This window comes from Prionailurus bengalensis, chromosome X (genome assembly GCF_016509475.1).
Source record: "Prionailurus bengalensis isolate Pbe53 chromosome X, Fcat_Pben_1.1_paternal_pri, whole genome shotgun sequence".
In the NCBI taxonomy this organism is placed as follows: Eukaryota; Metazoa; Chordata; class Mammalia; order Carnivora; family Felidae; genus Prionailurus; species Prionailurus bengalensis.
In genome coordinates this window covers 121,149,206-121,164,290 of record NC_057361.1, presented here as the reverse complement: position 1 = coordinate 121,164,290, position 15,085 = coordinate 121,149,206, and the positions used below count along the sequence as shown (strand labels likewise).

General features: G+C 39.1%; 1 pseudogene; it reads right to left on the bottom strand.

Moving 5' to 3' along the window:
- The window catches only part of LOC122477170, a 77,377-nt pseudogene extending 62,523 nt beyond the window's left edge, over positions 1–14,854 (bottom strand).
- Between the last annotated feature and the right edge of the window lie 231 nt (positions 14,855–15,085).

Here is a 15,085-nt window from a genome sequence, read left to right as displayed (position 1 = left end):
CTCTGCCTCTCCTCCACTCACGTGCTCCCTTGCGCGCACGCTCTCTCTCTCTCAATAAATAAACTTAAAGATTCTGGAATGATTAAAGAGATGGTATACAAGCACCAAAGTGAAAAAAGCATCTCATTTTTGACATTAGATTTAATAAATATCCTACTCTAACTTTAAGCATGGTCTGTAAATTAAAATTATAACAATCAATACCACCAATAAATATTAATACAACCTGAAACCATGAAACTCCTAGAAGAAAATGTATGAATAAAGCTACTTGACGTGATTCTTGGTGATAACTTTTTGGATACCTAAAGTGCAAGAAACAAGAAACAAACAAGTGGAACCAAATCAAATGAAAGAAGTTCTCCACAGCAAAAGAAACCATCAACGAAGTGAAAAGAAAACCTACAGAATGGCAAAAAATATTTGCAAACCATATGTCTGATGAGGAGTTAAGACCCAAATACATATAAATAACTCCTACAACTCAATAGCAAAAAGTTAGCCCATTAAAAAATGGGCAAAGGACCTGAATAGGCATTTCTCCAAAGACAACATGTACGTGGTAAGTACATGAAAAAGTGTTCAACATCACTAATCAGGGAAATGCAAATTAAAACCAAAATGAGGTATCACCTCACACCTGTTAGAATGGCTATCATCACAAAGACAAGAGATAAATTCTGGCAAGGATGTGGAGAAAAGGGAGCCCTTGTACACTGTGGGTGGGTTGTAAACAGACATAGCCACTATGGAGAACAGTCTAGAGGATGCTCAAAAAATTAAACCGAGAACAACCACATGATCCAACAATTCCACTCCTGGGAATATATCCAGAGGAAACAAAAACACTAACTCAAAAAGAGACCTTCACCCCCATGTTCATAGCAGCATTATTTATAATAGCCAAGACATGGAAACAACCTAAGTGTCCATCAATGGATGAATGTATATTAAAAAAAAGTTGTGGTATATATACACAATGGATTATCATTCAGCCATTAAAAAACCAAGGAATCCTACCATTTGTGATAGCATGCATGGACTTCTAAGGCATTATGCTAAGTTACAGAAAGACAAAGACTATATATGTGGAATACATATGTGGAATCGAAACAAAACCAACTCCTAGAAAGGACTTTGTGGACTCAAATACAAAACAAAACAAACTCATGGAAAAAGAGATCAGACTTGTAGTTACCAGAAGCAGAAGGTCTTAATTTATTCAGAAGTCCTATTAATAATATCTTCATTTTCAGGAGGCTTTTGACATATGCATATAATACTTATATAGTATCAAGATAACATATTGATTTAAAATAAGTTCAATATATTGACAACTTTAAATTCTTTGATAAAGTTATTTAACCATACTGCAGTGTAAAGTTGTACTTGTTTTCGTCAATGAAAATTGAGAAAATTCTAGAAGAAATTCATGATCATGTAGATTCATACAAGTAAAATATGGTTATAACGAAAATACATAAAAATAAAGCTGTTATTTTATGAATTTCTAATTGACTATTTACGAGTCATTCATTATTAAATTGGAATATCAAGACAAAAGTTCTATCCTAGGTTAACCGATGAATCATAGTCGTACTTGATTTTTTTTTTTGGAGTTTCAACTTTTTATTTAAATTCCAGTTAGTTAACATAGAATGTAATATTAGTCTCAGGAGAATTTAGGGATTCATCACTTACATACAACACCCGGTACTCGTCACAGCAAGTATACTCGATTTTGATGAATTACCAAACTACAAATGCTAGCAGCCGTATTTAGTTTTGTAATATTTGCAACTCTCAGTAGCATAGCTTGCATCACTGGTGTTTGTGACCATATCAAACACGTCCCAAATAGCGCAGCCAGAAAGTTACCGTAATGACTACCTTTGCAATGCAAGTTTGGGTAAAAACAAAGCTTTTTTCTTGACCCAGATTTCTTGAAACCTCAATTTTATTGATCTTGTTACAACTCTAGTTAAACACATTGCACTCTGTGAGTACATGACTCATGAACAAAGAGAGAATTAAATGAATAGCTTGAGACATTATGTCCCATTCATTTTGTGTAACTGCAGAACTGCAAGTTGGCTTTACTGGTCTTTGGGTGGTAATATCTCCTTTTTTAATCAACAAAATGGTGATTCCCAGTGAAATGAATGCACCTAAGGAGTCTACATTGAAGAGAAGTATGCAATTGGTGTGTTTACTACTATTGAAATACAGCTATAGAAAGAGTAACAACCATTTATAGATCACTTCCTATGGGCCACGAACTGCCTCAGACCTCCTGCAGAATCCCACTGATTCTTCAAGTCTATAATGTAGGTCCTATTGGAATTATAATTGTTTGAATTTTACAGATGGGGAAATAGAGGCTCATAGTTCTCATTCATAGTAAGTGATAGAACTCGAGCTGAAACCTCTATTTATCTGATCTCAAGGCTCATACTATTACTATGCTACAAAAAAAAAATCGCACAGTGATACAGGAAAAAAAAAATATGCTGAGTCCAAAGATAACATTGCAAATAGAAACCTATTTTATTCCAATAATGAATTTTGCTGAAAGAGAAGCAGGTCATACTTTTTAAACTTCCCACAATGTCTATTTCCCTATACAGTTGTATCTGTTGCCAGCTTGCATTTCTTCCAAAACAGGAGGCCCATTCATGTCCCCAAGTCTTTCTACGTGGTGTCCCTTTTATCTGGAATACTCTTTCTAAAGTTTTTCCAGATGATAAATTCCTACTCCTCTCTCAAGGTGCCGTCAACAATGCCCCAATCTCCAGCCGCTTGCAGAATTGAAAAAAATAATGAACAGAGGTGACCTCTGTCAACTCTTAGAGCTATTTAGTACCTTCAAAAATCTTTACTTACTTACCGCTTCCTCACCTTCTACACTGTACTCCATCTTTGCTTGCTTAGTGAAGAGCCTGACTTGCTACAATGCTTCCCCTCTCTGTCCACATCAATTTTTCCTCTTCACCGGAGCAGTCTCAACAGCACGCAAAAATTATTTATTCTAAAATAACTCAGGGGCGCCTGGATGGCTTGGTTGAGTGACCAACTTTTGACTTGGGCTCAGGCCATGACCTCACGGTTCTCGCGAGATGGAACCCGCTGTTGGGCTCTGTGCCGACAGTGTGGTGCCTGCTTGGGATTCTCTCTTCCTCGCCCTCTGCCCCTCCCCTGCTCACACAGGCTCTCTCTTGGTCTCTCAAAACAAACAAAAAGAACTCTTGACTCACTCACCAGCTACCCCTTCACTTCCCTGCTCCCTTGTGTAACAATACACGTGAAAAGACTGGCCTATAATGGCTATTTCTTTATTCTCACTTGCGAAGGTTCCTGCTTCCCTGTTCAGTCCACTCCAGGCCCACCAGTCACTTGTTGTCTAGCGTCCCAAGTACATTCTCAACACAGAGCCTGCCCGCTTGCTGTTTTTTCTAACTAGAGTGCCCTCCCCCGGATACAAGCTTTCTCACTTCCTTTTAGGCTCAGCCCAAACCAGCATCCCCGTTCCCAAGCCCCAAGCATCCTCTAACCTCCTTACTCTGCTTAAATGTTCTAGTAACTACCGCCATTTTATTCACCATATGTTTATTCATCTATGTGGTTGTGCCATACCACTAGAATTTAAGTGATTTGAAGGCAGGGACTTGTTTTGGCCACTGCTCTATCCCCCGTGTTGAATCAACTGATTGGTTAACTAACTTCTTGAACGGCTTCTTAACATTTTAGGCACAAAGAACATTTCATTCCTTGAAGTGATCATCTTGGTTTCCTTCATAGCTCTCTCATACTTGGCAAGAGAATTTGTTTTCTTGAATAAACAGGAAAATATAGAAATATGAATCTTGAAACAATGGGGGAACCCTGTGCTCAACTACATCGACTGCAATACAAAACTTTCCTCCCAGCCAATCCAAACATAAAAGGAAATTAACATTAAGGATTTTCTATGACCCAGGCATTGAATTGACATCATGCAGGCAAACTAAGACATAAAACAATCCTGCTATTAGTTACAATCCTGCTCTTATTTACAAATGAAAAAGCTGAGGTTCGGGGTGGGTACAGCAACTCACACAAGGTTACAAAGATGAGAAATGCAGAGTTAGGATTTGAACACAGTGCTCTTGGCATCTAGGGAGTGAATACGTAAGCACTGAGAGCAGTGGTTCTTTAGCTGCTCCAGATTTACCACTGCCTTCTAAATATGAAAATATTAGTGTGGGTGTACCTGGGAGGCTCAGTAGGTTAAGCATCCTACTCCTGATCTCACAATTTGTGAGCCTGCTTGAGATTCTCCTCTCCCCCCATCTGCCCCTCCCCTGCATGCTCATGCTCACCCTCACGCTCCCTGGCTCATGCACGCACGCTCTCTCTCTCTCTCTCTCTCTCCCTCCCTCCCTCAAAATAAATAAACTTAAGGGGCCTCTGGGTGACTCAGTCAGTTGAGCTTCCAACTTTGGCTCAGGTCATGATCTCGCGGTTCGTGGGTTCGAGCCTCTCATCGGGCTCTGTGCTGACAGCTCAGAGCCTGAAGCCTGCTTCAGATTCTGTGTCTCCCTCTCTCTCTGCCCCTCCCCTGCTCCTGCTCACTTGCTCGCGCTCTCTCTCTGTCTCTCTCAAAAATAAGGACATTTTTTAAAAATTAAAAATAAACAAAATCAGTGTGATTTATAGAATCAGGGATAAGTGGACCCTCCTTATGCTGTTATAATTTTATGACAAAAACTTACTTAAGACTAATTTGAAAAACAAAATCTTTATTTTAATGAGTTAAGGTCGTCTAATTACCAATTCATCTTAAAATAATTGCGTATTACACTTTGGTAGCACTTTAGAGGTTAAGTTATTCTTGGCATTTATTGCTCCTAAAAATCTTGTGATACACATAGGAAAGACCCCCTTTTCAACTGGGAAAACTGACTTAACGTGCCAGGATACGTCTACTACAAATCTAGTGTTTTTTCATTCATTTTAAATGGACACATCATAAAGCCAGAACAAAGTTGGAGAGGCATTCAATGTAATGCTGGAACTGCTGGGCTAAGTATAGGGGGCAGGGTGTCAAAAGCACATAGGATATAATAAAAATAAATAAAAATCGGATTTATTGTGGACGTATTTAAGTTTCCTTGATCCAACAACGTCAACACCAAGACTTGTTAGAAGTATTTGGTGGGAAAAAAATGGAAAGACAGATACAAAACAGAAAATAGAGTGGAAGGCTTAATCATCTTACACAATAGTGGAGATGGAAAGCAAAGTTGGCATCTGTCAGACTCCCTGATTGCATTCTAACAGTAACCGAAATGCAGAAATTAAATGCTCTGATTTGTTACTCTAAAGGTTAAGAATTTCCTCATGATTTATATGTAATCGTTGAGAAATTTACGTCTAAAATCATATGTATACCTGCCATTTCCAATTCCTTCTCAGAAAAGCACTTTGAAGTTAGATTCAAATCTACATTACATTGGCCCTTGCCCCAATTGCAGGCAATAAAGGACTTTTTAAAATCCTGGCATTTTCTATGAAGCACTTTTGTGTTACATTTTAAACTATGCATGTTCTCCTTCTTCACAGATGACTATTAATTAACTATAGTCGGAAGCACTGAGGTAGCTGGCCAAATGCTGAAGCGTTAACACTGTAAGAGATGAAAGGCTGGTTCGGGCTCCTTTAGTCCTTAGCATTAGCTGGAAAGCCTAGATGATAACAACTTGAACGGTCATTCATTCATTCATCTATTCATTCAAGCCCTTAATGAACATTACCTACACAAAAGACACTTTGATATGTGGCCAAATAGCCTGCTGTAAATAAAATGGACTTTAAGATGTACCATTAATGCAATCAAAAATTCAATTAGATCTCCTCCAAGATTTAAGTATTAACATTGAAAGGAAGCTGGCCTACTTCATGCTATTCCACGAGGAAAGAGGTAAAGGAAGGCTGTGGGATGAGAGTTGCCTGTTAACTGGGAAGGATATGGCGAGTGAAATTGATCCAACCCTTGGTTCCAATCCTGGCTCCATTGCCTGCCTCTGAAAAAAGACGTCATATTTGACCAAATTAACTTTGTGATGAAGAACAAAAGTGGGAAAAGCGGAATGAAAGAACTCTCCAAGACACTGTATAAATCTCTGTTAGTAATGCCTTTGATAGTAATGCATTAAAATCCCAATAAATGATATATGCTAATATTCTGATATCAAGCCAGAATTTTTAAAAAGGATAACGAGTAGGTCTTTTTTCTTTATCCCTCTTTAATGAATCATTTCTCCATCCGGTGTCAAATATCCTGGGTGCCATGGAGCCAATGTGAAGGCTTTATGTTTCGTACTAGGTCCGGACCCTCTATGTTCTTCCATATAAAATAGATAATAACTATCTTGCTGATTTGGTGGGGTTTACTGAATGTTATGTACAATGTGAAAAATGTACCTTCAAATATAAAACCGACTTTTTTTATAATTAATAATGATACAGTAACAGAATTCAACAAATTTATGTCCATGGGTCTCAGTTTTGATTTTAAGAGGCAGCAAAAGGTCACATTTAACTCCAAACTCAATCCAGCGTGCCTGCGCTCAAATCTCACCTCCCCCACTTATTCTCTCTGCCTCAATTTTCTCATCTGTATGTAACAGGAGGAAAAACAGCCCCTGCGGACTAAGGTTATCAATAAAGACTCAGGGAGTTCGCGTGGGCAAAGTGCTTAGAATAGTGCCAGGCCATAGTGAGTCCTGTAGAACTTTTTGCTATTCTAGTTTTATTAACGTTCAAAATCACAGATTGGAACTACATCTGTGTATACATATAACATTCTTATCATTCTATGAAATAAGTCTTACTTCGCATTATCAAGGAGAAAGTAATTATAATTATTATTTGCTACCAACTCACTGTAAAAACTCATCATTTCCGTAGTTCCAAGTATAGGCCTGGAGACATTGGCAGCATCATTGAAGTCTTAAGGCTCAGACAGGACAGTAGGGCTCGCTCGTGGAATATATACCACTGATTACACCTTGTATGTTCTCGTGCAAGGTATTCTCTGGTGGCCACATTTGCCATTTAATGAAGTGGCCATCTGCTTCTATCCTCAAGTACTTGGTAAGGTTTGAGAAATCGAATTAGCTGCCCTCTGGAGATTTTGAAAATGTTTGCAGAGTGTGTGCCCTCTCTTGGAGACAGTATTTCTAAAACCCTCATGTAAAATTGTACTACACCTATAAGTCCAGAATGTGTTTCTTTATTGTAACGCCCTGAATGAAATCTAGGATTTGGTTTGTACTGTGATTAAAAGGCTGTGGATGTCTCTAAAAGAGAGTTAAGAGTCGGAACAACTAAACTCAATTCCTTAGTCTCCAAAGTTCCAGAATTCATATAGACCAAGTTAGAGAATGGCGCTACTTAAAACTAAGGAGAATTCCAACATCCAAAATTTAAAAAATATCCCAACCGTCTACAAGAGACAGTACATGTACTTTTTAATGTTTTTCAGACAAACCAGGACTTCACTTTGAGCGTATTCTTGATCTGGAGAATGGGAATCAAAGTGTAACTTGACTAATGGCTACAAACTATAAAATCCTGATACACCTTATCAATAGGATAGTCCCGAATGGGCACCACCTGTGATAGGTCTTAGCTGGGACCCAAGAAAATTGGTCTCTCCTCTTTCCAAGTTCTACAACAATGTTAGATATCCTAAGATCATAGGTGAGGCTACAGTCATCAACTTGCTTCTCCATAAACTTAGTTCTCTTGCTTCTGGTCCAGAGAACCTTTTATGGAAAACATGTTACAACAGTGGTGGCACCTGCAAGGACTTCATGCACTGTGTGTTGACTAAAATCATTCAACTTTCATATAAAGTTGACAGGCAGGCCCCCGATTCTCATCTGAAACATTTACAGAAGCACATAAAAGATACCTAAATTTGCATTAGAAATCCAAATCAAGAATATCAAGGCCCTGACGTATCCCAGAAAAAAGACTGCACAGATAAAACAGGCATGGGGGACTAGTACATAATTTCAGGACAACAGAAAGGGTAGGAAAAGATTCCCGGTCATGTTCTGTCGAGCACAGATTCCACCGACTAGGAAACTTTGCACACAAAATAGGCGACCCCCGGTCTCTAATATCAGAACTGCTTTCTGAGGAAGTAAAAGGCTTTTCTCCTGGCCTCCATCATGGCCATTAACATTTTCCTTTTTTTTTTTTTTATGTGTTTGGAATGCAGTGAGGTAGAGAGCAAAACCTACAGGACAGGTCTCCCAGCATTCTCAAGTTAAAAGCTTGTCCTGCAAATATGTAACCACTAGACAGACCCTGGAAGAGGAGCAAGATAAACATTATAGAAGGTTGCAACGTACCCAGATATTAATATCCCTTTGTAGAATCAGATAGCCGGGCCCTAGAAGTTAATATCCCTTTGTAGAATCAGATAATCAGGCGCTAGAGGGAAATAAGATCTCTCCTCCTCCGTCCAGCAGTACCACACTATTAAAGTACCCCAGACTTCAGAAATAATGGTAAGTGGCTACATACATAAGCAAAACCCCAACATAATATCAAAGAAAAGGACCTAAGAGCACCCACGTAGAACCTGAGGGTAATCAGCAAAATTATCTACATTGTTTAGCGGAAAACCACAGATGTGAGTGAAACTCATTATTTCAAAGTAAATAAAACTCATTACTTCAAAGTTAATGAAACAGAAACAACAATATGGAGCCTTTGAAAAGATTTCATGGTCAAGGGAGAAGGAAAACACAGTTATGCTTGAGAAGTACTCAGCGTTAATTAATAAGGAAATTTCAGAAGTCACCTGCTTTGCATACTCACTTAAAATGAAGAGAAAAGAAACTTAGATAAGCAAATGGTAAAATGAAAGAAGACCATAAGAAACTAAGGTAGAAAGGTCGCTTATTTCAACGTCCAGAGCGTCGAAGGGAAATGGAGATCAGAATTTTCTAAGTAAGCCACATAGAAATGCTGGAATAAGAATCTTCATCCAAAGCCAAAAAGAGCAAAAATTATGCTGGGGAGTGTCAAATCAGTGATGTAACATTCAAGTCTGAGAAATTAACATTATTAATAAAGTATCCAATTCCAAAATGCTGGGGTTTTGTTCTAGTCAACTCTCCACCCAATGTGGGGCTAGAACTCACAATCCCGCAATTGAGAGTCCACGCTCTACTGTCCAAGCCAGCCAGGTGCCTCCAAAATACCGTGATAATAGTTGGAAGTAGTATAGCATTTTGGAAGGCAATATGGCAACCCTGTAGGGGAATAAAGGCCTTGAAATGTGATCAAATATTTGTTTATAAGGGGATCTTATTATTTATATATTACGGTATTTAGAATATTTCTAGCCTTATTTAGTCTTAATGTCTAAAGTTACATGAACGCTCAAGTAAACTGTGCTAGAACCACGTGATGGGATGCCATGCGAGTCAACAAACTGGAGAATGTTGTACATTTTCGATCAATTCTTCCCCAAATCCTCAACTCCAATGAACTGAAACAAATGAAACAAAAAAAATGAGAAAACACCTACGCTAAAACTGGGAAGTTACCTCAAAGAACATCGGTCAAATAAAATGCATAATTGACCATACTGGGGAAAAAACAAAACAAAACAAAAGTATTCCTGCTTCAGAGTCTGCCATCTTCAGACAAAAAGATGAAGAACTTTTGAAGAATGGATGGCCAGAGACACAGTTGGGTGTGGACCACCATATTTTGGAGCCTGCTCACCCATTAGAGATTGGCAGTAATCATAGGGCCTCAAAAGTGACTACCCAGTCTCACTCAGTCATTTTGATTTTTAATATCAACTCCCGACTCAGTTTTAAGGGAGAAGGTAGATGGGAAGAAAATGGAAAATGCCGTTTGGGAGTTTTACAGCTGTGACCTAAAAGTGGAATTTTTAGACCTAAAGAAATGCTTTTTATGTTACAAGGCCACAAGCTGAGGAGCAAGGTTTTATCCCAACCTCCCATCCAGAAGATTAGCTCTCACAGGGGCGCCTGGGTGGCTCAGCTGGTTAAGCATCCGACTCTTGGTTTCAGCTCAGATCATGGTCTCACGTTTCTCGAGTTCAAGTCGGGCTCTGCGCTGACAGTGCGGAGCCTGCTTGGGATTCTCCCTCTCCCTCTCCCCTGTTAACTTTCTCTGTCTCACAAAATAAATAAATAAACTTCAAAATAATTTTTTTTGAAAAAAAAGACTAAATCTCACAGAAAAGAAAGAAACACTGAATAACAAAAGGACAGGACAGGCCTTAAACACCATAGACAGAGCTGATCCCTGGTGCACAGTTTCATCATACATCCTTTTTCATTTTTAGAATAGTTTTAGGTTTACCGAGAAGTTGCAAATATAGTACAGCAAGTTCCTATGTAACTCCATTGCCCCTACCGCTAACAACTGACATTATCATAGGACGTTTGTCACAATGAATGAACCTGTATTAATATGTTATCACTAAGTCCACATTTTATTAGGATTTCCTTAGTTTTTAGTTAAGGTCCTTTCCCTGTTCCAGGATACCAGATCACATTTAATCATCAAGTCCGCTTGGACTCGTCTTGGTTATGACAGCTTTCCAAGCTTTGATTTTGATGACCTGGAGAGTTTTGAGTAATACTGTTCTGGTATTTTGTAGTAGGTCCCTCAGTTGGAGTTTATCTCATGTATTTCTCACAATTAGACTGAAGTTATGGATTTGGGGAAGAAGATCACAGAAATAAGGCACCTATCAGATCAAAGGTACATCCGGACAACAGAACCTATCACTGTTGATGTTGACTGTGGTTGCCTGGCTCAGGTAGTATTGGTCAGGTCTCCCCACTACAAAGTTACTTTCCACCCTCCCTTTTCAGACTTGATCCTTTGGAAGGAAGTCACTATGCACAGCCCACAATTAAGGGTGGGAAGTTATGCAGGGAGTATCTCTGTAAAAGGATATTCTTCGGCATAGATTTGTTCATTCCCATTTATCCAGTCATTGATTTATATTCGTATGGACCCGTGGACGTTTATAATTTGGTTTCTAGTCCAATACTACTTTATTTTTGCTGAAATTGTTCTGGCTTTGGACATTGGGAGGTGCTTTCATTCATTCCTATACCCCTTGGATGTACCCCCACGATTGTATTTGTTTTGATCTGTTTACTTTCTGACACCACAAGATGCCCCAGGCTCATGTTAGATATCCCCTGTCACACTACTAGAAGCAATCATTTTCCAAAGAACTATGGGAAACTTTTTAGTCACACTTAGTTTCCAATAGTCCTGGTTTTGTATGTACATCATCCCATCAGTGGCAAATAACAATTTAATTTCTCCCTTTGTTTATTTGTATTTATTTTAGAGCTTCTGTCTAATCACATCAGCAGATTCTTCCAGAAATATACATACATATTTGCACATACTTATCCATGTTTAGAAAAAGCAAAACCTGAGGCTAGAACATCCAGAAACAAACCTAGGCTGTGATTTTAAAAAAAAATAATAAGTGGAAAAAAGATACGCTATTTACTAACAGCGTTACAATGATTAGGTAACAATGGGTCAGAAATCTACCTCGTGATTGTAATCGGAATGAATCTCCTATGCAAAATAGAAAAAATCAGGATGATAGGAGAACAAAAGTACAAAACACCTTAAATGTAAAACACGTTACATTCGCTGTTAGGAATAACGCTTCTGCCAACAATCGTGTGCAAGGTTTGGTGTAGATCGAGGTATTCAGTTCTATTCCGTATGCACCCAGGAGTAGAATCTTTTGGTCATACGTTAACTCTATGTCTAGCTTTTTATAGAACCATTAAACTGTATCCTAAAGTGCTTGTACTATCTTACATTCCCACCAGCAAGGTATGACGGTTCTAATTCTCCATATCCTCACCAACAATTGCTATCGTCTGCTTTTTATCACAGCCATTGCAGTACATGTGAAACAGTACTTCATCGTGGTTTTGATTTGCGTTTCCCCAAAAGCTAATGAGGTTGAGGGTCTTTCGTTCTATAGCCTAGTTAGCCATCTGCCCAGCTCTTTGAAACGCTCATGTCCCAAATGAACTTCATGTGTCATGTGGCCTTAATTTTAAACCAGTGCATCCCAAATATACTCTGAATATTTGATGAAATAGATTCTAGTCATTTGAATGTGCTTTGATAGCAGAAAAAAAAACTATTTCATACAGAAGATAAAGACACAAAAGTAGCCCACCAAAATATTGACAGCAATTACCTTTTGGGTGGAAAAAATCACAGGTAATTTGGATTTGTGTGTGTGTGTGTGCGCCTTGTTCTTCTGTACTAGGAAGTATCTAATTCTAGTTTTTTTGGTCAAATTAAAAGATGAATAGAATTTGAAAGGTCAAATATTACCATAAGGGTCATAAAAAAAAAAAAAAACCAGTGGTCTACTCTATGATGCACCAAACTCATTTACTCTCTCCAGAGGTAGCCACTTTGAAATTTTAAAGGTTTTCAGTGTTATCTCTAAACATGTTTTGGGGCACTTGGGTGAGTCAGTCGGTTAAGCGTCCAACTTTGAGTCAGGTCATGATCTCGCAGTTTGTGAGCTCGAGCCTCGTGTCAGGTTCTGTGCTGACAGCTTGGAGCCTGGAGCCTGTTTCAGATTCTGTGACTCCCTCTCTCTCTCTTTCTGCCCCTCCCTCACTCACGCTCTGTCTCTCAAAAATAAACATCATTAAATAAACAAACATGTTTTAGTATTTCCTAAATTTTCAAGTGTATTTACTATAAAATTCCAACTAGGAAGAGGAGGAAACCTAGCTTTTTCAGCCATCTCCCAAAGATAGTTGTCCCCCCCCAATTTTTAGATATATAAATTGTCAGCTTTTAATATCTGTATAGTTGTCATAATCAGAGATGAGCTATGGGTTATACCATAATTACATTTACATTCCCTGCAACATTTTGTTTTAAAGGAATTAATTATCATGTGCATATCTATTTATAACTGATCCCAAAATCTGTCAGTTTAATTCCTTCGTTACAAACACGTAAGATAACCTGTCAGCTCCAGTTTTTTCCCCTTCAGTGACCCCTTGTGCCCTCAGAGATCTCCTACCAATCTGGCCTGCATCTAATTGAAGCAAACCTGTCATCACAGCATTTCTCTACAACTTCATCCAGAGAAATCCTTTCCTTAGCCTTCCTATGTTGGATCTCCGGTTCTCTGGATACCAAGCCTTCCCCATTAGTAGTCTAATCCCTTGTTTTAGTGTGGCACATTCTTCAGTAGCTTCCTGAGAAAGGATGTTTGAACATTAGATTTGGGATCTTGAATGCCTAAAAATGTCTGCAGCCTGCCATTATATTTGATGAATAGTTTGGCTGTGTATGGAACTATGGTTTGGAAAAAAGTATCCATTTTTTCTTCATTGCCTTTAGATTCAAATTTTAAGAATTCGGGTGTCACATAGCTCTTGGGGTATCTGGGTGGCTCAGTTGGTTAAGCATCTGACTCTTGATTTTGGTTCTCTCTCAGTTTGTGAGATTGAGCCTTGCATTGGCACAGAGCCTGCTTGGGATAGCCCCCCCCCCCCCCCGCCCCGCCATTGTTCTGTCCCTCTGCCAATTATGCACACACTTGTGTGCTCATTCTTAAAAAAATGCTGATGTCATTCTAATTCCTACTCCTTTGTATATAATCTGACCTATTTTAAGTATGTTAGCTCTAAAAGCTTATGGGATCCTCTCCTCTCTATCTCTAGCATTTTCTCCCCTTAGTTGATATCAGACTTCTTGAATTGATTCTCTGAGTTTCTTAATTTATCTTTGAATTTATGGAATTTTCCATTTTTGCTGGTCTTTAGGACAGATTTCTCACCTTTATACCTTAACCCTGCAGTTACCAACTTAATTTGGCTTTCAAAAAATTTCTGAATAGCTCTTACTCTGTGAATTATTTTTATTTTTATTTTTTTGTAAGGTTTATTTTTGAGAGAGAATGAGGGAGAGTGTGTGTGTGAGTGGGTTAGGGGCAGAGAGAGAGGGAGACACAGAATGTGAAGTAGGCTCCAGGCTCTGAGCTGTCAGCACAGAGCCCGACATGGAGGTTGAACTTGTGAAGCACGAGATCGTGACCTGAGCTGAAGTTGGACGCTCAACCAACTGAGCCACCCAGATGCCCCTGTTTTTTTTTTTTTTTTAAATAGTATGAGATCTGTTTCATCACTAGTTTCTTCATATGTTATTATCTCCTCTGAGTATCATTTTAATTTTAATCTTGTCTTTTAGGTTAAATGCTTTCCTCAATGTCTACCAACACTTGACTGGCAGTTTATATTTAAGGGCGAAATATTTAAATGTGGATTCGAAGTTCTATGTGCAGGTGGGGATGGGGTAGGGGAAGAGACTGCTTTACCTCTCATCTGGAGTACAGAAGCCTGGCTGCCAATGTTCTGATCTCCAAGTGGGAGATGGGACTAGGATCTTGTGGTTAAATATGCTATTGTCCATTACCTCGTGTTCCCTCGGACACCTCACCCGGAATGGTACCTTGTTTCCGCGAGTCCAGAATTTCTTTGGGCTCAACCTCCTCAGTCTCTCTAGAGGTCCCAACTACGATCTTCTGCTGCTGGATTTGGGAGGTCATCTGGGTCGTCTGGTAGCCCTTAATATAGACTTTTGACCAGTAGTATCCACAGCGCACCTCACGTGTACTTCTGCTCCCAGAAGTACCTGGCGCCTTCCATTTTCTGAGCCTTTCCAAGATACAAATGTGCCGTGCAAGCCAGCTTTGCTCACAGTGAAGACGAGCGACGTCCGTGAGAACTGGCATAGTTATCAAGGAGACCCTAATCCCATTTGTCCCGGGTTTCTAGCTCCCAAACACGAGGCTGGGACATGTTTGTGTGGCTGGGGAAACTGACCAACCTAAGAAGATACTTTGTTCATAGTCCTTGCCACAGCCGGGGTCTTCGCCTGTCTGCATTGTGCTAATTAAGTTACCACTTCTCCATCTTGCAAGATTTTTTTTAACCATTTTTGGAATCATTTTCTTACCCATATT